This window comes from Poecilia latipinna, unplaced genomic scaffold, assembly GCF_001443285.1.
Source record: "Poecilia latipinna isolate Pla-1442-1.1 unplaced genomic scaffold, P_latipinna-1.0 Scaffold2179, whole genome shotgun sequence".
NCBI classification, from domain to species: domain Eukaryota; kingdom Metazoa; phylum Chordata; class Actinopteri; order Cyprinodontiformes; family Poeciliidae; genus Poecilia; species Poecilia latipinna.
The window spans coordinates 44,597-68,390 of record NW_015114795.1 but is presented as its reverse complement, the minus strand read 5'-3'; the positions used below and the strand labels follow the sequence as shown (position 1 = coordinate 68,390).

Genomic DNA, 23,794 nt, shown 5'->3' with positions numbered 1-23,794 from the left:
TAGACCCTGCTTTAAATGTACGACAACGCATGTATATTTATCTAGTTATCATATTATATGATATTATAAACAATTTAATGACTTATTTTCGTCATAACTTGTTGCGTATGCTGAACTGACAACTCCACTGACGGTCGGACTTTTTAATGCGCATGCGCGGGCATGCGTACTAACTGCATGTATGCTATCCTGACAGCGTATGGCTATCTGATAGAACAACGGACGTCAAAACAGCCAATGATAGAGCCTGCCAGAAAACAGAAATCTGTAACCTAATATGGCTTTTATTTAGTTGATTTTACTTTAAAAATGGTTATAGGGTATGGAGAGCAGTCGACTACTGAAAAAGACAAGGATGCAAACCATTTTATTTTATAAATTTCAATGAGGAAAGATGCCAAAGACGATGGATAGTAGCCGTTAATCATAATGACTGTCAGCCCTCGGTGTAATCGCGGATTTGCAGCGAACACTTTTTACAAGGTAAGAAGATTAAAGTTCATACGCTTTATAAGTAAGCAGAATTAGAAAGATATCAAACATCGCATTATGGAGAAGGTACGTAACCATTAGTAACCATGGAGACAGTGCCGCGCTGTCATGTAGCCTAGCATGTACGGAAAAAACTGGTTAGCATCTCGTCTTTTGTACGTTTTTCAATTTTGCTCCGGTTTAAGGGGGAAACGCTGTTTATGACGTAGTGACATAAATCATGTCACTACGTCATCATGTGGTGTGAATTCAGGTAAAGTCAGTAATTTGATGAACACCTTGTGGGGGAGGAGGTATGGGTCGGTTGCTAAGCTAGCTATTTCCAACATTTATAAATACCCACACGTGGTTGGGTATATGAGCCCCAACCAGGTGTGTTACGTTCACAGACAAATTAGCTCGACTCGAACAAGTAGAAGCCATGAATAAACTGGCAAAAACAACTTTGGAAAACAATTACAGTTCTGTTCAGGTCACCTGTCTCTCACTTCCGACCTTGAATGATTAAGTGACAACCCTTCTTTGTTCATCTCAGGTCCAATAGCTTGACTTCAGAACAGACCAACTCACGTTCATTGTATTTATTCTAAGGAGAGATAAATCAAGTGCTATACATTAAATAAAATGCAATAAATAATCAGAGCAATGACTATTTTGCTTGACAGCAACTAACAGTTGTAAAAGACAACAGCTAAAATGCGCAACATTATAAGAGTAAAAAAAAAGAAGAAATCTATCCAAAACATGACACAATTACACATGAAACACTGTAGATAATTAAATTGTCTAAAATATATGTTTAAATATAATACTTGTAAAAATTCACAGAGCTTATCCTGATACACAGTTCCAGAATGAAGCTGTCAGTTACTGGTTGCTATGGTAACCACCAACCGTCAAACGCAGCATAGCAGAACTTGCATAGCAATAAATGTCAGGGAGAAAACAACTTTTTGACTAAACAGAATGAATTTGAAGAATAAATAAACCGATTTTTACAAACTTCACATCTATAATTTTGTTAAAATAAAACCCTGTTTATATGTATCTACTTTATATTTATTTTCTTTTTATATTTTGATATTCTATTTAGTTTTCATATTTATTTATTAGTCAAAAAAGTCTGAATGATTTGTCCGTCTCTGCTTTTCAAATTCAATTAATTTAGTTTTACAATTCCTTGTATTTTTGTTCTGTACTTGAATATTTAATGTGTTTTTAAACTGCTGAGTTGCAGTTTTTGTTGGATCTTATGTCCTGATTTCTTGTTTTTTGTTAGTTCACAGTCTATTTGAGAATCTGTATGTTCTTAAGTTTGTATCTTTGCTACTGTTTACTTCTGTTAAGGCAGCATTACGCATTGTGGATGGTTTTCTGCATTAGGAACTGAATGACTCGTAAAGCCATCAAACAGTCAAAGTAGCCAAGTATTCTGGACAAAAAAGCCTGGACTTAAATCCAATAAAGCATCTCTGGAAATACTTAAAATGTCTGTCTAGTGCGCTTCAGAGTATCTGAAGAGACAAATGGGAGGAAATACTCCAACACAGGTGTGCCAAGGATGTAGAGACATAACAAGAAGACCTCAGACATTCAGCAAAAAATTATATCCCAGCATCACAGGAACTTATCCTATGATCATTTAGATAATTATTTAGGGTGAAAAGACAATGAAAGTAGAAAGTGTTGATGCAAATCTGAAACATTTGCATCAAGGTAAAAACCTTTAATCTGTAATCTGAGGCTCGTGTTTAGATATTCTCTACAGGGGTGATCTGAGCAGGACTCGGATCTAAACATTGTCTACTTTTTAAATGCCAACAGGGCTGATTTTGTGTCAGAGTTTAGTAATTGGTCCAAATTAGGTCCAACAATTATCTACAATTACTTTAGTTGGAGGACGAGATCGCACATCAGCGTTGGTTATTTGTGTTTGAAGGTGGCCGCTGGGTCAGTGGAGCTCCATCAGAAGGTGGAGGAAAGGAGCAAATGACTCATCACCCCTGGATGAGAGAGCGCGTGGGTTTCTGTGGGTTTATCTTCCTGATTTGTTTTTATAAACGAGAACGTCCAGAAAGGCGAAGATGGGGAATGTCAAAACTGAGATGATACGAAAAACACTCCCTGCATAAAACAAGGTTCTGGAAATAAGAGGAAGATATAAAGGAAGGAAGGCGGGCTAAGCTGGAAGAACAAGATGGATGCAAAACACTGAAATAGCAGTAAAAGTAAACACAGATGGTCTCAGCAAATAGAAATAATAAAATTCTAGAAGAAAAGACAAAATCCCAGGAAGTCAAAGGAGAAGAAAAAAAAAAATAGAATTTAAGAAAAGTAGAAAATCACAAAGATGGAAAATAATGAGCTCAAAAATGGTAGTGTGAGAGAATAAACAAGTAAAGAGGGATCAAACTGGAGCGTTTTAATAAATTAAAGGAAAAAGTATATAAGGAGAAAGCACAGAAAAATAAGAGAAAATGTTTGAAGGGAAGAAGGGCAAACAGGAGCATAGAAAAATAATAAAGAGATGATGATGTAGGACAGCTGGTTATATTTACTGTATTGTAGTAACTTTTGGGGGGGAAAGTACGTTAAAGAGTAAATCTACAGCATTCTACTTTTCCATTTAATGGAGTATGGCACAAAGTATGGCTGCTTTTATTTTTATAAATTTTTTGGCTTCTCTACAGTAAATAGTGATTTTATTGTTATTTTTTTTAATTATGTATTTGTAATACCTCTTTAAAAAAACTAGAATTCAATACCTGAGTACCATTTAAAAAACAGCTTTTACTCTCACTTGAGTAATTTCTTGGATCAATGCTTTGCCTTAGTTGTGTAAAATATGCTAAAGTAGTGCAATGAGTAAAATATAAACAGACACGGGAAAACAAAAAAAGAATGTGGGCTGAACTGAAGGAAATGGGTACAGTGAGGGTAAAAACTGAAATAATAATGGAAGGAGGATAAAAGAAAGATTGAGATAAATAAAAGGATAAAAAACAAAACCCAGACTGAAAGAGAAACAACAGGCTGTACATAAAATACGGGAAAAGAGACAACAAAGGACAAATAAAAGAGAGCGCAATAAAACAGGGCAACAGATGCTCGATGGATCTGCTACTGAAACACTTGCTGATAGAAGACTTAAATAAGATTTAGCACAACAAGATGTTCTGCGTTGAATTATAAAACATTTCTTTTTGCCTCAGTGCCAGTAAAAGTTCAATGAATTGAGTTTGAAGCTGAGTGAGAGGCGAGTTAGTTAGAAGCAGCTGTGAGTTTGACTCGTTACGCCCCCGCGTCTGCAGAGTCTCCATCATGCTGACAGCCATGTTTCTGTTCGCTTCGCCGTTCAGACCCGCAGACACCAGCAGGGCTCAGCGTCTCCTCTCGGTCTCCATCACCTGCGTCCTCCTTCCTCCCCCCAACTCCTCAGACGCCGTTCAATCAGGCCCACCTCCAGAGAGCGAGACAGGACGTTCATCCAGAGATTACTCCCACAGAAGAGCAGAACATGCTGCTGTAGAGACGTCTGACAAGAGCTTTTATTTGGGGATCATCTTCAAGCCTTCACAACTCATTTCATCTAGATTTGTTTGATTAATCCTAATTTTAAGGGATTTTTCTCCACGTTTAGATAAACAGGAAGAAGTGAACAGAAATGCATCAAAACGGACAGATATGCCAAAAAAAACAACTAAAACTTAATTGTATTTTAAGCAAAAAAAAAAAGCTCCACACCAGCTGCATTTCCATTAACCATAAAATTGCACAAATTGATGATGAATGTTTTTCTTATTTCACACATTTCAACAAAACATAATAAAAGTGTAACTTTCCTACTTTCTAAGTGTAAATACAATATCCTAGTACCAAACATACTCACTCAAATGCATGCAAATACACCACTTGTTTGGTGACTGTGAGTCTGAAAAGGAGCATGACGAAAGTTTGGTTTATGTAGTCATACCTCTTTTCTGCCCTACAGGTCACAACATCAAATAAAATTTTATTTGCATGGCACATTTCAACAACAAGGAATTTCAAAGTGTTTTACATCATAAAAACACAGAAATATAAAGTCAGAACATACAGTACAGTCAACAACTGAAGCATTACATTTTGATTGTTGATTAATGTTTCATTGATTATGTTTCAAAAGCAACTCTAAACAGGTGTGTTTTTAGTCCAGATTTAAAGGAACTCAGTGTTTCGGCTCTTTTGCAGTTTTCTGGAAGTTTGTTCATGAATAATCTTCCAATTTTCCATATCCCTTCGAAACCAAAAATAATTCCTGACCCAAATGTAAATAATACATATGCACACATACATGTACATAAACACATAAACACACACACATAGACAAATCTACACACAAATGCCCAAGCTATCCAAAGTGCTTTAATTCCCGGCCATATTTATCACCCTGTTCATCCCTGGAAGTTTTAATAATAACCATTCTGAGACTTTTCTTAAAAAACCTTATGCTTGGACTCTTAAACTCTTTGCTGAGTTTATTCCAAATATTCACACCACTGACTGAGATGCACATTCTTTTCATGGTTGTTCGAACATTTAAAATTCTGACCTTGAGGTCATATCACCCCACTCTATCAGTAAGCAACTTTTTAATATTATTAGTTAATAGTTAATTTCATGCCTTATAAAGGTCTGGGAGTTTGAGGAGGTAGGAATCTATTAATAAATTGTTGGTATGGTAATAAGAATCAACCTTGTGAACTATTCGGATGTCTCTTTACGGTTCACAATGGCTGAAGTGAAGTTTTGTAGGTGTTGCCCCAAACTTCCACACAGATTTCCACAAATTGAAATCATGAAAATAAACTTGTTTAATGGAATCACGATTGAAACACTTTCGCATCATACGAGTTACGTGATCAACAGCTGGATGTTACCACTGACAAAAACCACGAAGACGACAACAGGAAGTAGTAGGAGGATGATGGTTTGTTTTTGTTTTCCTTTGGACAATGTGCAGCTGGCTCCACCAGACCTCTAACAAACTTTGTGTCTTGAATCCGAAGCTGTTCTGTAAAATCGCCAACGACAATTTTCCCAAAATGCCGCAAATGTAGCCGCTCCCAAATTTAAGGGCTTTGTTGCTCTACTTCTCCTCTGAAGTCAGAAATATGATGGCAGAAATATGAACATATCTCATGCAACTGTTTACATTCATCGCTGCCACAATTTCTAACAATGTATCGCGTAAACACAATTATTCACATGTGATTCTAATTTCATTTCGGAAACACCGCAATTGGAAAATTGTAGTTTTTCAACATTAGCAGAATATAAACAAAGATTTTCTCACATTTGTAATAAAAACTCGGACAAATATTGAAAATAAGGTATTTTGCTAACACAGTGTGATGTGTGGAGGGGCTGTCACATTTTTTCCGACAAAAACATTTTTCTTTGTCTTTTTGGAAATGCGTTCAACCTCGCGGAGCAGAGATTTACTGGAACATTAAAGGATGATGTGAAAAAACACAAGCCAGTTAGTATCCATTGCATTTCCTAAAACCAAAACAGCACATCTTCAGTTTGAGTTTTAGTCGTGACATTTGTCACGATGTTCAGCAGAATTAGTCATGGCATACTTAGAAGAAACACAGAGTCACATTAGCAGGAAAAGCACTGCTGAGCTCTGACACAATGTTCTTCTGGTCAGGACATGGTGACAGTTTCTGCAAATAAACAAAAACAAAATTGCATTTTTATAGAAGTTACCTACTGTGGCTCTAGCTTTATGTTAGGTCAGTTTCCAAATAGAAAAAGTAGAAATATGGTTTATTGTTTCACAGTGGGGAAGTTCAGGTCTCACAGCAGTAAGTTAAGATTTGTAATAAGGACACATTTACAACATAAGAAAAATTATACTGTGCAGTTATTACGAAAAATAGCATTTTCATTAAAAATAATGTCAGCTGAGTATATGAGAAGAAATGTACAAAATGTGCATAAAAAAACAATATTATCAACAAGAAGTGAGAAAGCTGAGCCAACAAGGATGTTTTTTTGATTGTATCACTCAGTTTGGATATCAAAAAAACGCAAGTCATGTTGATGCAATGTGTATTTAGCTTTTTGTATGTGGACAGCTAAAACTTAACAGTGTGAACGTTTTCTGATAAAAGTGCAGTTCTTAAATTTAGATTTTAGTACAATTATTTTTTTGTGATTTTTGTGTTGTTACCCTATTTGTTATATAGCAATCATGCAGTATGAGGAAGGTGACTATAAGCAGGTTCCACATCTCCATTACCAAAAGATGGCTCTTTAAGAGGAATAGAAAGTTAAGAATGATTAAATATCTTCCATATAATTACATATACTCTGGGCTTCTGGTGTTATTTTCATACATGTACCATGTATTTTAGAGCTAAAGGAGTTTGGATGCAATGGTAAGAATTGAATAATAGTAGGTCTATTGAGTTTTTGAACAAACTGAACTAGGGTGGTTCTGATTATTTATATATTGAATTAATATAATGAATTTACAGATGCTCAATAATAAGAAGCTTGAAGATCATTTATAAGATTACTCCAAATAAAAGCGTTAAGTTTGTTCCTTCCAGAATGGACACTTTGTATGGATGTTGCTGCTGCACCTCTCCCCTTGTGCCTGTTTTCCACCTCACTCACTGCAGTGGCGAAGGAGAAGTATGAGTTTATCTATGGAAAACAACAAAAAAGGGGGAAAAAAAGTAAAATCACCAGAGGAATATCTAAATGTTGCTTTACATGAGCCTCATATGCATACGTTCATAGTCTCACTTTCATAAATACAATGTTTATGAACATCAAAATTCATGTGTGTGTTTGCATAAAAGGACATGTAATGAGACATTATTCCTTTTACACAGCTTCAGGTACTTTTCATAATGCTGATTTCATGCTCATACATTAGCATTCAGTAATTAGGAATGTGAAGTTTATTTATAAAACACCTTTTCACTAAATACAGTAACAAAGTAGCAGTGATATTCAATAACAAGTACAAAGTAAACAAAAGCTTTGAAATCAAATTCCTCATATAAATCTTATTAACACCAAGGGATTTTAACCATTTCTCACTTCTTACTTTCACTTCCTGCATATAAATGCATCTAAATATGTACCTAATTAAAATATTTTAATTAATCATGGAGATAATCATAGAAATGCTAAAATTTACTTTATATTATTTAATTCATTTCATGGTGGAAGACAATGGACAGATGTATATTGTCTCAAGTCAAAAGACTATAATCAAGTAACAATAATCAATTTTAGGTTTTACTTCAGAATTTTAAGTTTGACAGTTGGACCCGATTAAAAAAGAAAGCACAGGACCTCTGAATTCTTGATTCAGAAAGTATTTAAATTTGCTGTCAGACTCTGACATGACGCAGAAGAACTGCAGAGTTAAAATTGTGCAAAGGCAAAGAACAGACGGTGCCACCACAAACAGCAGAGAAGATAAAAATAATCATAGAGTAGTTGACTAATTTGGAAAAACATTGATAAACTAATTGATTACCAGTTGAAGCTTTCACTCTATTCATCTTCATCCATCCAGTCATCTATATTAGATTCTTAAATGTTGTTTAATCTGTTCACTAACAGATTTTCTAACACCTTTTGTGGTTTTGTTCTTGCTTGGTCAGTTTCTGTAACTCAAGAGAACTCATCTCAAAACTAAATATTCTCCTAAAGTCAGATGCTCTGCCTGCCTCACACAAACATTCACAAAATATTCCACAGAGACAAATTCCCAATCGATTTTTCCCATGAACACATCTCTTAGACTCCCACTACCTCCACCCTTCAGTCCTGAGTTCTGAGCTTTTGCTCCCTCTGGACCAAAGTGAAGGATTGCAACTATTTTCTGCAAAAAGAAAAAAAAATAACCCTCAAACATAACAACAGCAAATTAGTCATCGCAGGCTGCCATAACATCTTGATTTGTGTCATAGCGTGGGAGCTGCGATGCGCTCTCAGCAGCACCCTTTGAGGAATCAACTCCATCATAAAAAAAAAAGAAGGGACTGCGGGTTTTTGGAAGCATCCCGCATTGCTCCCCGAGAAATGATTTATGAGGCCAAATCATTCACAGCGCTTACTTCCTGTCAGTGAAATCTCCAGACGTCCTCCCGTGTTTTATACTGTCACGTCCCATCAAGATGGCTGCTTGTGGAATTTAGTGCATGGCTGCGCTCGCCTTGTCCGCACATGTGTTTCTCTGCAGGAAGCACCGTACCATTTGACTGTCCTCATCCCCTTTTAACAACTTTTTTTTAATACACTTCTTTTACGCACAGACTCACTTTGTGTTTTCTTTATACTTTTTAATCATCTTTTTGGCAGTGGCTTAAGCATTGGTACTGACAGATATACTGTGTCGTGCAAGACTCTCAGGCTCCTAAATTTCTCAAACGCCTGGCTTTAAATTCGGCGTCATCTGTTGGCCTCGCAACTTCCTTTCCGACGCTGCTGTGATATTTAATGGGCCTCTGCTCAGGCGCTTGAAGATGCTGAAACACTTGCGTAACAGCAGACACAACGGGGTGTCAGGTATAATTGTTTTTAATGACCAAATGATCTTCTTTGTCTTATTTTGTGGCAAATGAACCGTCCACATCCAAGTAGCGACATGCACGGATGACATTTATTGATTCGCAACAGGGCATGAGTGCCTAATTGGCTGTTTTGGAACTGACCCGACTCGTGATGGCCCCTTCAGCTGCCAGCTCTCCTCCCAAAATGGCTGCCCTGACCACAAGCCTTCAGTTGGCCCAGCACATTTCAAAGAGCTCAGCTGTAAATCCTTTTTCGTCTCCCTTCTCCCTCGTTGCTCTTCTAACGTCTTCATTACTCAAGCTGTTTTGTCAGCACACCATTGGGTGTAACAGAATACCATACTGACCGACATTTAGGTCATTTCCTCCTCTTAAGACCAGATATTGCTTTGCCGCAAAGGTAGCTGGATAGCCAGATTGGAGCCCTTCGTTGCCAGATTGGGGACCCGGCTAATCTAATTAGAGAGTGAGGGAAAGAGGCCCCAGGGGCCCGCAGGACTGGGACTGTGGTGGAGCCAGGACTGGTTCCCCCAATTTGAAAAACTATGCGCCGCAAAATACAATGTGGTAATGTCTGCGGGCCTAATTCTTCCGGAGGGGAGAGAGCTGGACTCTGGGCTGCAGACAGCCACATCCCTCGCTTCAGAGGGAGAAAGAAAAGAAAAGAGAGGGCAGAGAAGAAAGAGTCCAAGGATGATTTATGTCCTGCTGCGCGGACGCAGAAATAAATCCAGCGACCTAGAGCAGAGAGGGAAGGAGGCCATAAAGCACAGGATCGGTTCAGAACTGGTTCCCTTTTTCTAAAACCCCAAATGAGCTAAATTGTTCCCAAACGTCAAAACCAATCGCTTTGTTTTATGTCTCCAAGGCCTTTTATAAAAGTATTCCCATCCTTAAGAGCGGGTGTTTCAGTCTCCAGGGTTAACTCTGGTTTGATGGAGCTAATAATTAGTCTTCAGTCGTGAACACGGTGATAGCTGCGTGGGAGGCCTCTTTTAAAAAAACGCACCTCTAATTTGAGCCGTAGAAGTTATTGAGGTTGTTGCTCTTTTCCTCGCCTCCAGCTCTCAGTGGTGGATGGAGGGGGGGGGAAAGGGCGGCACGGTGTCATGTTTTCTCACGCACAAACACACATGTGTGCACCTCCAGGTGGCCGAGAGCTGCGCGTATATTTCACACCCACTCTGCTACGATCAATTTCACTTCTTTGCATGCGTCTAGTTAAGTGTGCAACTTTTACAAGGTAGAGCGGGATCAGTTTCCCAGCTTCTTTCCGTCACCATTAAATGGTCCTGATCGTGACCAGTAAAATGATCGTTACTCTCATCCGTGACCTCACGAGAATCTGTTGAGGCGGACGAGCTGTGGTAAAACACTCAGAGTGCAGCAGCAAGCTCTTTTTAAGATGCAAAGCAACAAATAAATTCATCACCATTGTAGTTAGTAACAGTATCTTTAGTCTCTACATTCAGAGACAGATTGTAAAAAGATTAACTCTAGAGTAGATTAAAAAAACAACTGAACTAAAGGAAAAATATAACATCTGAATGCCTTAGAAACAGTAATATCTCAAATCTATTTTGACCATGAAAATCATATGAAGCTTTTTCTCTAAATTAAATTTTTTATTTAGAGAAAAATAAAATCCAGCGACCTAGAGCAGAGAGGGAAGGAGGCCATAAAGCCTCCTTCCCTCTCATTATAGGAGTAATGTCATTTTACATTACTCCTATAATGTAAAATGACATTTTCTCATTTTTTTTTTAGTTAACCATTAGCTACTTTAGCTGATCCTAATTCTGATAAACCAATGTAACTGGTTATCGAATTCTAATGCTTATCAATCAAATTTGTTGATTATGATCAAGTCTCAAACTTAAATGAAGTCAATATTTTCAGTAGACTTTCTTTAAATTTTATGTAATTTTTATTAGAAAGACAAATGCCAAGTTGGTTGTGCAGCCAGCTCTACTTCTGCTTTTCAAAGGTGTACGGATTGCACATCTCTTTGCAGCCATTTTCATGTGCAAAGGTAAACGTTGAGTTAGGGGGCGTGGCTATCAGCAGCTCATTAGGATTTAAAGTGAAGCCATACAGCCAGTGAGCTAAAGGGAAAATGTAACTGACCAATCATCAAGTGCTTCCTCTCTGACATCAGAAAATTTCCCTATTTCTCAGAGTAATTAGCTCTCGTTGCACATTGCAGGTATTTGAACACATTTCACAGAATAAAAGTTGCTTTAAAGTGTAACTAACCCCTCTGTAAAAGCATCACACCAAATTTCCACCACAGTGGGCGGAGCCAAGAGACAATAAGGGGCGTGGCCAAGTGTGATTGATGAAGGAAAGCAAGTCTTGCCAACTCTGTCACTACATTTAGCAACTTTTCAGACCCTCTAGCAATGTTTTATCAATAAAGCAACTAGTGATCAATCTAACAAAATATTTTTATCTAATTACCTGTTTAGACAGTTTATCAGCTAAAAGGTTTAAAGACTCATTATCGGTAGGTTTACAAAGTAATGACAAAATATAATTTTTTCAAAGTTAAATGGTTAAAATGAATGACATACATGCTTCTTCTCATTTAATATTGGGAGTTTATTTTGTCTCCGTAAAAAACCCCCCAACAAAATCAGCCGGCTAGTTAAATTAAAGAGCAGCAATATTTTGAAGATAAAATGTCAAGATACAAATGTTGGCTCACGCTACATTCCCTAAATTTTATTTATTCTGAGGACAAGTATTTTTTCTCATAAGACAACTTCTTAAAAAAAAAAAAAAAAAGTCACCTGGATAGAACCTCCCACAACTCCAACCTTTCACCCCAATAATATGGTGCACAGTGAAACAAGGATATCTGCTCTTGATACAATTTAAATGTCTCTGGAAACATAATTTTTAAAACTTCCACTAAATTTGAATGGGTGCCATAAATATTGATAGTGTACTACATTAACTGTGTACTTTACCTTTCATAAATCCCACATGAAGCTATAAAGTGAAACAAACAGCCTTTTCTGTCTCCCTGTGAATTCTGTTTGGCTTTATATGTACAATTAATCTTTTGAGAAAGATTTTCAACTTTGTTTTTACAAAGTGAGGAGCACATAGAGGAAGCTGATGAAGGTTTTAGTTTATTAAAACAGAGCTGACGTGCCTCAGAGGACGTAAACTGTGGAAAAGCCATACAATAACAACAGGGATCATCAGTTCTCAGATATCAAACATGTCTCATCTGACTACTTCTGTTCACATGACCGGACAAAACATCTGATGTTTCAGCTTCAAGACAATGAACATTTTTGTTTAGTGTGTAGGAAACACAGCCACAGATTAGCTACATGCCTAATTTGAAATATGAAAACATCTTATGAGTTTTCATTTGTTAGAGAAAGTTGCAACTTAAACTTGTGCTTAATTTGTATTTGCTTTTAGCTCAGCAGCTAATTATTTGCAGCACTTGGAAGCTTTTATTTCTGTCATAGAATCCTAAATAAAGAAATAAAAATCTACTAAGGAATATAAATAATTTATTAGATAATGTCAATGTCGGCAGCTTTATGTTTGTTGTAATGTCAATTTTAAGCTTGTTTTAGCCATAGATTTAAATATTGAGATGTTACAAAATCAGGCATGTTTTTCATTTGGAATATTAAGAGTTTCACTTTAAGATAATCCGGCCATTTTTTTCCACTGGTAAGAACTGGTGAAACGGTTAGTTGTGCTAATCTTAATGCTAACCATAAACATTAGTTCAGCTAGCATGCTATACCAACTCCGTATTTAGTGAAAGCTAATGATAATGCTTTAAACAAGCATTAATTCAACCATGTTGAATTACGTGTCAATGATTACCAAGTAAATGAGCACTTTTTTAGGAAAAATTTATTTGGGACTGGCTAAGTGCGCTAAGAATCTTCAAACTTAGCAAAGATGCTAAATGAAAAACTAGTTCCGCTATTATTGGATTAGCGAAAGTTTCCCTGCCACTTCTCTTTTTGTTTTTTCTACACAGACACTACAGTGTGTGATATTCTAAACAATGCATCAGTTTAATCATATGTAGTATATTCTGATAGACATGGCTGTTTTATAAAGCTGAAATTAATTATCAAAACCTAGAATAATTTAACAGTTTTTGACAGTAGGTAGTATAGATTTTTTTTTGTGTATGTGGGAGTGCTAAGATGGTTTCCATTCTGTGAACTAATACATATATTGTGAGTTTGAACTGGTAAAATAAGGAATGATGAGCGTGTTTAGAGGGCGAATCAAGTATTTACAGATTTAATAAGTGGTTCCTAACCACTCAAATACTCGGTGTTCACTCGGTGCTACATAAAATCAATGAAAATAATTTTTAATACAGAAATGCTCTGCTATGGTCTACACAATCCTGGAAGACTGCTCAACTAACAGTTATCCAGCAGCTAGTCGGTGACATCATCCACAAAGCACAAAAGGTCAATGTTAAAATAGCTGGTTGTTCATGGAGTTAATCAGTTATATCAAAGTTTTTTCCCCAATAAATGCTATTTATTAGCTAATGTATATATGAAACTAATACTAGACCAGTATTTGTTTGTTGTAATGCTAACTATAACTTGGTACTAGTTTATTCTCACATTTTGTTTCAGTTCTAAAGATCATTTAAATAGACAAGAGACAAGTGCCTCAACAAAAAACACTAAAAATATATCAAGTTTTTATTTTATTTCTTTTTTTGGTGGTAGACAGAAATGTCTTGGAAATACATGAATACATTTTTACAAACTTTCTGATCCTATTGTTGTTAGCATACAAAAGTATTTAAATTTATAGAACCCGCACACATTCAAACAGCGATTCACGCTTCAAAAGGTCAACGCATCAATATTGAACTCAACTCTCCCATTATGTCACAGCCACTCTGCCAACATTTATGACCTTTCAGCAAAATACAAAATGTTTTATGTGATGCTGAAACCACTTTTAAGCAAAAATAGAAGTTGCATTATGAAAGCTCAAAAGAATTTGAATGTCATGAAGAACTTTAAGATTTTTGTCACGCAATTTATGAAGTAGAACTTACATTTGCTATAGATTCATTGCACAGACAGTAAAGTCTCCTCAGTTCATTCTGATGCTTCTTAAAATTTTTTAATTTATTTTATTTGATAATCCTCTGTGGTTATTCCTGTTGCTAGTACTCCTTTTCCTACAACTCGTTTCTCTTCCACTCAACTTTCCTTGAATACAGTACTTAACATTTTCAGGATTATGGTTTTCTTTGAAACACTGAATTTTGGGTTTTTTATTATCTTAACTACAAGAAAGAAACTATTAGTAAAAAGTTTTTTCATGGCATTCAAATTTTTTTAGCTATACTTGTGACTACAAAACCCTATTTCCAATTTACATTAGTACATTGTTCCTGTGCAGTTATTGTTTCGTCTGAAACCCGATTATGCGTGGAAAGAGCTGCACACTGCATAAAATCTGAAACAATTTCAACAAACTGTGACTGAAGTGATGAATGGACTCGTGACATAATGTGACAAACATGTTTTTTTTCCAGTTTCCACTGTTGTAACCCACACAGATCCATCCATTAATGCAGTAATTGAGCCCTGAGTATGCAGTCCTCTGGACAATGATGCATTTTCCATTAACAGAGAAAATTTCCATTATTTCTACAAAGGAAAAACCTTGGAAAAACTTATTGTTTCTTGATGCAGTTTTAGATTCAGCATCCATTCTTCCTCTCTGGCTTTCTCACATGCTGTAAATCCAAAACAAAGCTCTCCATCTCGCCTTCACTCCTTCCCTCTGACGTTGACTAATTGTGCTTTCTGCAGATTAAAGCCACCAGATGCCCGGGAGAAACTGGCCAAACCCCCGTAAACTCACAGCTCTTTTTCTAGCGCTACCCTTTCTTGTGGAGAGCAGCAGGAATGCCAGCCATCTTCCCATCAGCACGGGACGCCACAACATGTTCTCTTTAAAGAGGGTGTTTACAGTGAGCCGTTCCGCTGATGTGGGATAGATTTATTGCTTATTTACTCTCAGGCTTGGCCCGGCTTTTTGTTGCTCCCCTTTCTGATCACTTTCGATGCCTCACGCCAGACCACAAAGTGATGGCGGCATGTAAACACAACCAATGAGAGCTTGAATCCAGGAATGTGTGTTGGTGCTTGTGTTGGTGTGAGAACAGGGCATGCAATCTGTGCAAACATACCCATGCCTGCAAATGTGTTTGTGTATTTATACAGAGGATCTGTACGTACATTTATGCATCAGCACCACTAACTTGTGTATTTTTAAACTTTTTTAGCATTCCACAAAGTTTGTGTGTGTGTATATTTTGCCTCCCACTCAGAGTTGTGTAATTAGTTGGTTACAATCAGCGCCTTATAGAGGATCAATCAGGTGGAAGATAAACATCTGCTTGTATGACACACTTCATTAAGAGGGAAAATGGTGCATGTGTGATCACAGAACATCGTTAAGGTATTTACAAAACTGCGGCACTTTTTAACACGACTAATCCTCATCTTGTGAGACAATTCATCTACCCTCTGGTATACAAATCTTACACGATATTCTAAATCCTCCCTGTTTTGTCTTTATTCCTTTAGTCGGGACAACATTTTTTGACATGAGGCACAATAACTATATTTGAAATGCATAAAACATGAGCAAACCAACTGCTAAGTATAAGCAATACTTGAGGTTGAAGCAGGAAGTTGAAGCGTAAACTCTGATGGATGTTTACAACAGACATATTTTAACCATTGTTTCTTTTGTCAAATATGTGAACAACAATGAAGTTTGCCTAATTATCTAACTTCTTTTGTTTTAGTTTGTTTAGTTTCTCAGATCAAGTGCTTGTCAAATCCCAGAGGAACAAAAAAGCTAAACAACATGCAACATCATAATTTAAAGAAAGTAGATTTGTTTTACATTAAAAACAAATCTGGTAACTGTCATGAGGCGCATCCCTTCATCCCACTTTTGCTCATCAGCACATTGTTTCATAGGGTTAGAAGTCATGAAGTCAAAGAAAAAATACGCTCCCATATTGCCTTTTAAGACATTTTACACTGCTAAATGTTAAAAAATGTTTTTATAGCATCCCGCCAGCTTTCCTTGCTCTTGTAAATCTCTGAAATACGAGTGTGATTTAAATGTGGCCCAATGTTCACAACACTTATTCTTATATGATGAAATGCAAATGCTTTACTCGCCTCATGATGCCATAGACACGAAACTGAAAGTGAAAATAATCCAATTTAGCTAATAATTAAAACTTCATTTTTAGATGATAAACCAAAAAAATTTAACAGAAACAAAAAACTATACAGTGCCAAAATGCACTATTTGTACTCACTTTGATTTTACACCATTGATCTCAGTCTATTTGATCTGTTCATCTTTGAAGTTTTTTTTTAAAGTGATGAAATCTTATGAAGTTGATATTGTGTTTTTTTTTTTCTCGTCTCTCTACACCCCTAAGTAATGTACATGCAGTGAATCCCCAGTATTCGTAGGAGGTTATGTGACCACAACCTCCAATAAAACCAACATCTGAAATCTTTGAATCCTCGATATCCCCTGTGGAAACACGTATGATTTCCTATTTTAACAGTTCAGACACGACACCAAATATAGCCTAAAATGCATCTTTGCATGCAGTGGAAACCATCTTGTTTGGACTGATTGCTTTGCAAACACCAGCCAGTAGTAGGTTAGATAGCACGGATTTTCTGTGGAATATTTTAGATGCGCTCTATAAAAAAAATCAGCAAATACACAAATTTCCCATAAAAATTTGGTGTAACTTCGCATAAAAAAATGCACCACAAACAGTCGGGAGTCCACTGTCTTTGATTTACAACTCATGTGTCCATAAATTGCTGTCATTTCAGGCCGCAGCTACACCATACCAAATAATTTTTAAAGGGATACATTTTTTTCCATAAGAAAAAAAGTCTATACACAAGTTTTTAGCAACAACATTGACATTAACAACATCCTAAGTGAGTATTAACATCGTCATTCCCCTTATACTCTATAGGACTTAGACAAATTTGGTTTTCTGCTGTTTTAAAAGTTTCAGTCGTTGCTTTGACCATAGATATTCTCAAGTTTAGGCAAGTAGCTATTTTTTGTAGCCATTTCCTGAATGTTTAGACTCCACCTATATGTCTGACTTGAATTGGACTTTCTCATGTTTTTCCCACTTTTAACAGCGACTGAGAGAAATCACCCTTCAAATTGGAGATCCTGTGGTTCTTTCACTGCAATGAAAGACTAATTTATTTGAAGGTGTAACAGCCAAAATTAGCAAATAAGCAGGAAGGGCACTAAATACCTAATAAGGCTGTATTCCTAATGAAGCTACTCATTAAAATGTCTTACATTTAATTATAAATTGATTTATGTACTTTATTGCTTCCAGTCAACCTGAAAGTGAATGCTAATTTGTTAATAGAAGTGTTATATTCCCATTCTACTCACCCAGAAGTTGTTGTACTTTGTGTTTAATTGTAACTGTACACCCACTTTCTTTAGACTACAGATTTCAGTTTTCAGCAGATGGTCAGTAAAAATAAACACACGCCAGAGGGATTTCAGTACACTCAGATGTTGTTTGTACACTTGGCAAATCGCTTCAAACCATGCGTCAAAAACGTCAAAAAAAAAAAAAATCTGTTCAACCTCAAGTTCATTCACCCACAAATCATGTATTAATACAACACATCACGTAATCTCTCTGTAGCTGCAGCACAGGAACTGATCTCTAGATGTGAATCAGTGATTATTTGTGATCCAAGTGCTGGAAATCCTGCAATAATTCCTGAATGAGGCTGTTGTACTGAGAGACTACATCCTTTTTGTTAAGACAAACTGCTTTGATGCAGCTGTTCGCCTCCAAATGTTTCCTCCGTTTTCTGTTTTTCCTCATATTTTCTTTCCTAAACCTCTTGGTCTCTCCTACACATCTTCATTTTCAATCATTTCCCACAAAAGGAAACATTTTATGTCTGTAAAATACAGCAGTAGACTATTTGCGAGTTGCAGTTGTTGCAAATCTGCTCAAGTTACCAATGTGAAACCTTTTTCTTTTAATATTTAATAACATAACAACATAGCCCATTTAATGCAGTGCATAACTGTAATTCATAATTCAAGTTTATTCATAATACAAGTAAAAATGCTTTACAGGACGAACAAAGAAACCGAAGTAAAATAAAATCATCTGATAAATCAGAAAGATGTGTAAAGCATAAAATAAAAGCATAAAAACATGAGCATATGAAAGGAAAATAATACATCAAAACTACAATATGTAACGAAGGCGTATTATCCTTCTGTATGTCATAAAAAACATTAAATTTATCGCACAAAATCATTTTTAGAAAATTAGATTTTACTCAGTTCAGTTCTGCCTATGTTGAGTTACTTTCAGAATGAGCCTTTTTAGGGCGTCTTGTCACTTTAAATCCAATGAGCTGCTGCTGGCCACGCCCCCCCACTCAACATGAAAAAGGCTGGTTGCTAGGCAATGAGGCTTGGCTCCTGAGGTTGCTAGGTAACAGCGCAGTGCCAGTTGAATGTGACTTAACAATAAGGAGGTTTTTGAATTGGACCATTTTCAGACACCAAAAACATTAAAATACTGCCCAAAAACAGCTGGGTGGGTTTTTTTTAAGCACTTGTGTTGTTTTCAGAAGCAGTTGAGACCCAAATAGAAGTACAAAAATTATTATGTCCCCTTTCAGCAAATAAATATCTAAGACAAGGCAAGCTTTAATGTCTTCAGTCCTTATTAGAAAGATCGAGGAGTTTCTGTATACCTCAGATTCAATAGCTGAAGAACAGAAACTACAAGCTGCTCCTCCTTGTTTAGGTTTTATTTTGGGAACAGAGAGCGATGAGGTTTCTAATGACCTGAGGGATCCACATGGTTCATACCTGACCAGTAAATCTGAAAGGTGTTAAGCTAAATAAAGCTTTACAGACCATGAACGAGATTTGAAATTGTATCCTTGGACAAATAGCAGTGATTGAGGAGCTGGTGTAATATTAATGTTCCTGGTGTTGGTTAGGATTCTGGCAGCTGCCTGATTGATTTCAGGACATTAGTCTAACTTTTTAAAAATAAATGTATAAACTAGTTTTCCTAAATGCTTCTTTATGGACAGGAAACCCCTTTATTCTGTTAAAATATGCAGAAGTTTGTAGAGAAATAAAGGGGAAACAATCAGCTGAATGTGCTTTATTTTAACACAATTAAAACTGTTTGAGTTTGGAAAAATTCATGTGCAAGTGTCACTATTTTCAGCTCATACACAGTATTTCTAGTAAATCCAAACACTTTAACTCTAAGGTTAAATATAGTAAGCAATTTCTACAAATTCAACTTGCAGGTTTTTTTGTCTTTATCTCTTCTCTACAGAGCCATGATTTTTTGAGATCAGGACTCAGGGAGTACTTCAATTTATTTACAGCTTAATTAAAAAAAAAAAAAGAGAGTTAATGTCATGTTGTTGCATAATCTACAGTTTATTCCCTTTGGAATAAAAGTAAATCCTTTTTCTGTACTAAACTTTAAAAATCTCATCATGGACCACGGAGATGTATATGAAGTGACGCGTTATGCAGCTCTAAGGTCTGATTTGTCTGCAGATACTTAAAAAAAAGTGTTGCAGTAGTTTCCCAAGTTCATCAGTAGCCTAATATACTATCCAATGTCAGTTTGATGGATTTTGATTGTCCGCTTGGAAAGGAACGGCTTAATTTGATCTTGTGCTGTGAAACGCATGTTGTTTCTGCAGCGTGTGGACCTCTAACTCCAGCAGGAAGACCTTCCTCCTCCGCCGCCTCCTCCTTTTGTTTTAATGAAACCCCAGGGAGGTTCTGGAAAGCCCTGGAACTCAGCACAGTCCATCCCATCCAAACCGCCGCCTCCTCTCCGGTCCCAGCGAGCTTTGGACCAAACCCTGCTCTGCCTCCTGTGGGCTGCCCCGTAGCCACGGCAACTGCAAACAGGACGGGACGGGGTCCTGCTGAAAACAGGGCTATGGCTTCAGCAGATGTCACGACACAGGCGGAAAGGCTCGACTCCGGTCCGTTTGTAGCGTGACTCTACATGGAAATAACACACAGGCAGCGAGTTTTTACAGCTTTATTATCAGACTTCCTTTTTTTATATCATACTTAATATGACAAAACACTTGATGACTTCAGAGGTTTTAAAGTGTTATACCATAAAATTCAGGAAATTGCCACTACACAGTAAAACAACTGGCTGCGTTTGCGCGTTACGGCATGCCTTCGTATCCTCCCATTGTCCTGGCCATGCGTCATGTCCACATTGATGAAACGAGCTGCTCCGCTCTCCTGATTGGGCGCCGACGTGGGATTGTTCTGAGCCACAGTCAGGGGAAATGCTTGGGAACTCCACTCCCCAGCGTGAGAGGAGATGGAGAGCAGAACAGCTCCCCGGAGGCCCGAACTGTGACCCCTTCGAGTGCAAAATATGCAGAGGTCACCGGGTTTCTGTTAGGCAAGATCTAAATTTGACTGACACTGAGCAGCAATAACCCATGACTTCATAACTGCTGCTGAGACACGCTATTTATTTACAGACAGATAAATGTCAGGCACACGATTCAGAGTTTTCAAACATGGAAAACAATCTGTGATGTAAAGGAGTGGGAGTGAGGAATTTTAGCACAGCGAGGAACAGAGCCGGCACTGGAAAAGCATTTTGTTTCTCTTTATGGTCATAAAACAAACGTTCAAAGTGACTAAAAACTTTTATTCCCACACTGGCACCTTCTTAATATTCCATTTTATATATGAACATAATGAGAAGTCAGACGGGCTGAACATGTAGCAGATTTCAGCTAATTCTAACATTGCATTAAAACACACTACATGAATCAAAAGAAATGCCAGGGACATAAAACTAATGTTATTTTCCCCATTTAACTGAAAATATCAATTGCATACTTTCCCTCCAACATTCAGAAAAGTGGATTCAACACACAAAGCCAACTACAAATGCTAAAATGTTTCTCAAATATTTGCAGGCCTCTACACGTACTGCCACTCCAGGTGGAGATGTTTTTAAACTCATTTTCATTTCAGACCATATCAACATCATCAATGTCCTTAATGTGCCAGTTGTGGCAAATTAATAAACATCCTATTAAATTCTTTAAAATGGCATTTTCTCCAGTTGATGAGGCAAATTTAACACCTTTTCACATTTTTGTAAGTTTGCATGTTACAAATAAAAACTGATATGACTTCTTTATTCATAAAATAATATTTTAACACAAAACTTGTATCCTGAAGTTATGTGGCTCTCTGGAGTCATAACGGCCATATAAATAGCTATGGTGGGCGAAATTCTGCCAGCAAGCCTTGAGTTTGACACCAGTGGTTTATAGCCCTAAAGTAAATAAAACTTTTATTGAAGTGTAATTATAAAAAAAACTTTTCATTTAAGTATAGTTATCCTATTGAGGAAAAATACACCTTTATTGATGCCAATAAGATACCAAACTGTAAGGTGCCTTCTATTTTCTAGTCCTCTTTTTCAAGTATTTTGAATCTTTATCTTGCTAAAAGTCCCACTTCCAGTTTTCCTACAGAAATCACCAGATTTTATTTAAAACATCCTGATCTTCCAAAGAATCCATGATGCCCTGCACTCTATCGGAGCTCCCAGAGTCTTTTGAAGAGAAACATTTCCCCTGTGGGCATTAAAATGTTTTTCCTGATGTTCATCATTTCCTTTAAGTCTGAGCCACCTTGACTATTTGTCTCTGAGAAAAGATCTTCCAACCTGAGTGAGACTGATGTGAGCGCATATATCTGTGTGAGTGAACAATAATTAGTGGTGCATTTAAAACTCATACTCGCTCTCTCAGTATTTTTTGGCATAAGCTCAACTCAATAAAATGCTTAGTGTTCTTTCTGTGTTTTTGTTTTTGTCTAATCAAAGGATTCCTGGCAAATATGGCATTGCTTGGATGAGAAACAACCAATCACAAGCAGAATATTAAAATACTGCAACAAACAGTGGAAATTACAAAACTAGACTGTAGGACATAAGAAAAAAAGGGAAGGTAATGCAATAAATATTGAATTTTGTTGCCTAATTGTATTTACTTAAGCATGCAAATGTGCTTGCTTTGGTTGTGTATATATGTAATATTCCTACATTTCTTGAGCTAGTCAAAGTAGCTCATAATTTCATCTCCGGATAAACTTTTGTCTAATTTCAAGAACTGCATTTCTTCCAGCTCAAATAAAGTAACACAAAAATAATTTTACTCTGGATTTTTGTTAGATAAAAACACATTCTTCATCTGAAAACTATTTTTTCTCATCTTTTTATCTCACCACTATAGTTTTCATTCGGTTTCAATCTTATAGCTGTTTTCTGACTGTTTCCACACATAGGTGCATAACTTCAGTGGCATGTTTACTTGTCTTTCCCATTTTTGAAGAGTAGAAATTGAAAGAAAAAAAGAAACATGAAGATACTACTAAATTAAAAAAGGCTCATATTTATCTACTTGTTTTTGATTGTTTTGTGCACATTGTTGCTTTTACATTTCTTGCACCACTTGCAAATATTTGCAATTATATTTTACTCCCTCCTTTTTTATATATAATTCTTATTGGTTTTTTTCCTGTTATCCTTTATTCTGTTTCTGTTTGTGATCTAATATGCATCATAATTTAAATCTGTGTTGTATCTCTTAAATTCACTAATTCAGAACCTGAATCAGATTCATGCCAGGAAAATAAAATTAATCTTAAGAAAATTACAGGTTTTACTGATTATAAGGATCAGAAACTTTGACTTTATTTCTTCTTAGAAACATTTTTTCTGTACTTTTATCGGTTTTTGCTTCGTATTTCTTTTGCTTACAAGTCTTATATAAAGTCAACGGTACAAATTAGCGCTAACCAGCCTCTCACTCTTCACCGCTCACCAAGCCTTCTGCAGTGTTTATCCTTGTTAGTCTTATGTTTGACATGCAAATGATGACAGAACATTTAGATTTGGTTGGTCAGGTTGGAGAAAAGGTTACAGACTGTGCCACACTACCACAGATTTAGCTGAACACCAAGTTCAACCACTAACAAACCATTCTTTATTTAGATCTGTTTGATCATACGGTCAAATGTTGAGAGGCATCAATCTTTACAACTGGATTCATAAAAAAAAAAAAAAAACAGGAAAAATAGAAGCAGGTTTGATGTTTGTTCTTAGACTTAAGTTTATTTTCTTTTATCACTTTTTGGAATAATTATTAATTGTTAGGCTGGTGATGCTCCAGTTTACACCTCTGACAAACTTTATCACACATTCTTAACTTCATAAGGATAACCATAGATCCATTAGTCTATGGTTTATTGAGTCATTAAAGACATGTAACTATGAAGATCATAAGGTATGTTGTATTCAATCTTAAACATTTAAAGCAAACCTTTTCCTAAATGTATAAAATTAGACATAAAATGACTTTTAGCTGCTTGAATTCTCAGCTTAAAGGTTGTTAAAGTACAAAAATGGCAGTGACTGATATAGGACAATACAAATGCAAATTACAATTGCTAGGAAAAAATGGCAACAGGATTAAAACATTACAAATCATATTAAACCACTCCTTCCACAGCACAAGGAAATCCCGGGTCAGAATGAG

At 36.4% G+C, this 23,794-nt stretch overlaps 1 protein-coding gene across 2 annotated transcripts in view; it reads left to right on the top strand.

Moving 5' to 3' along the window:
* The first annotated feature begins 276 nt into the window (after window positions 1-276).
* Window positions 277-23,794, top strand: part of LOC106936597 (homeobox protein MOX-2) — a 53,662-nt gene continuing 30,144 nt past the window's right edge. For both annotated transcript variants that reach the window (XM_015017705.1, XM_015017703.1), the window contains exon 1: window positions 277-483. The gene's annotated coding sequence lies outside the window, so the exon portion shown is untranslated. The remainder of the gene's footprint in view (window positions 484-23,794) is intronic.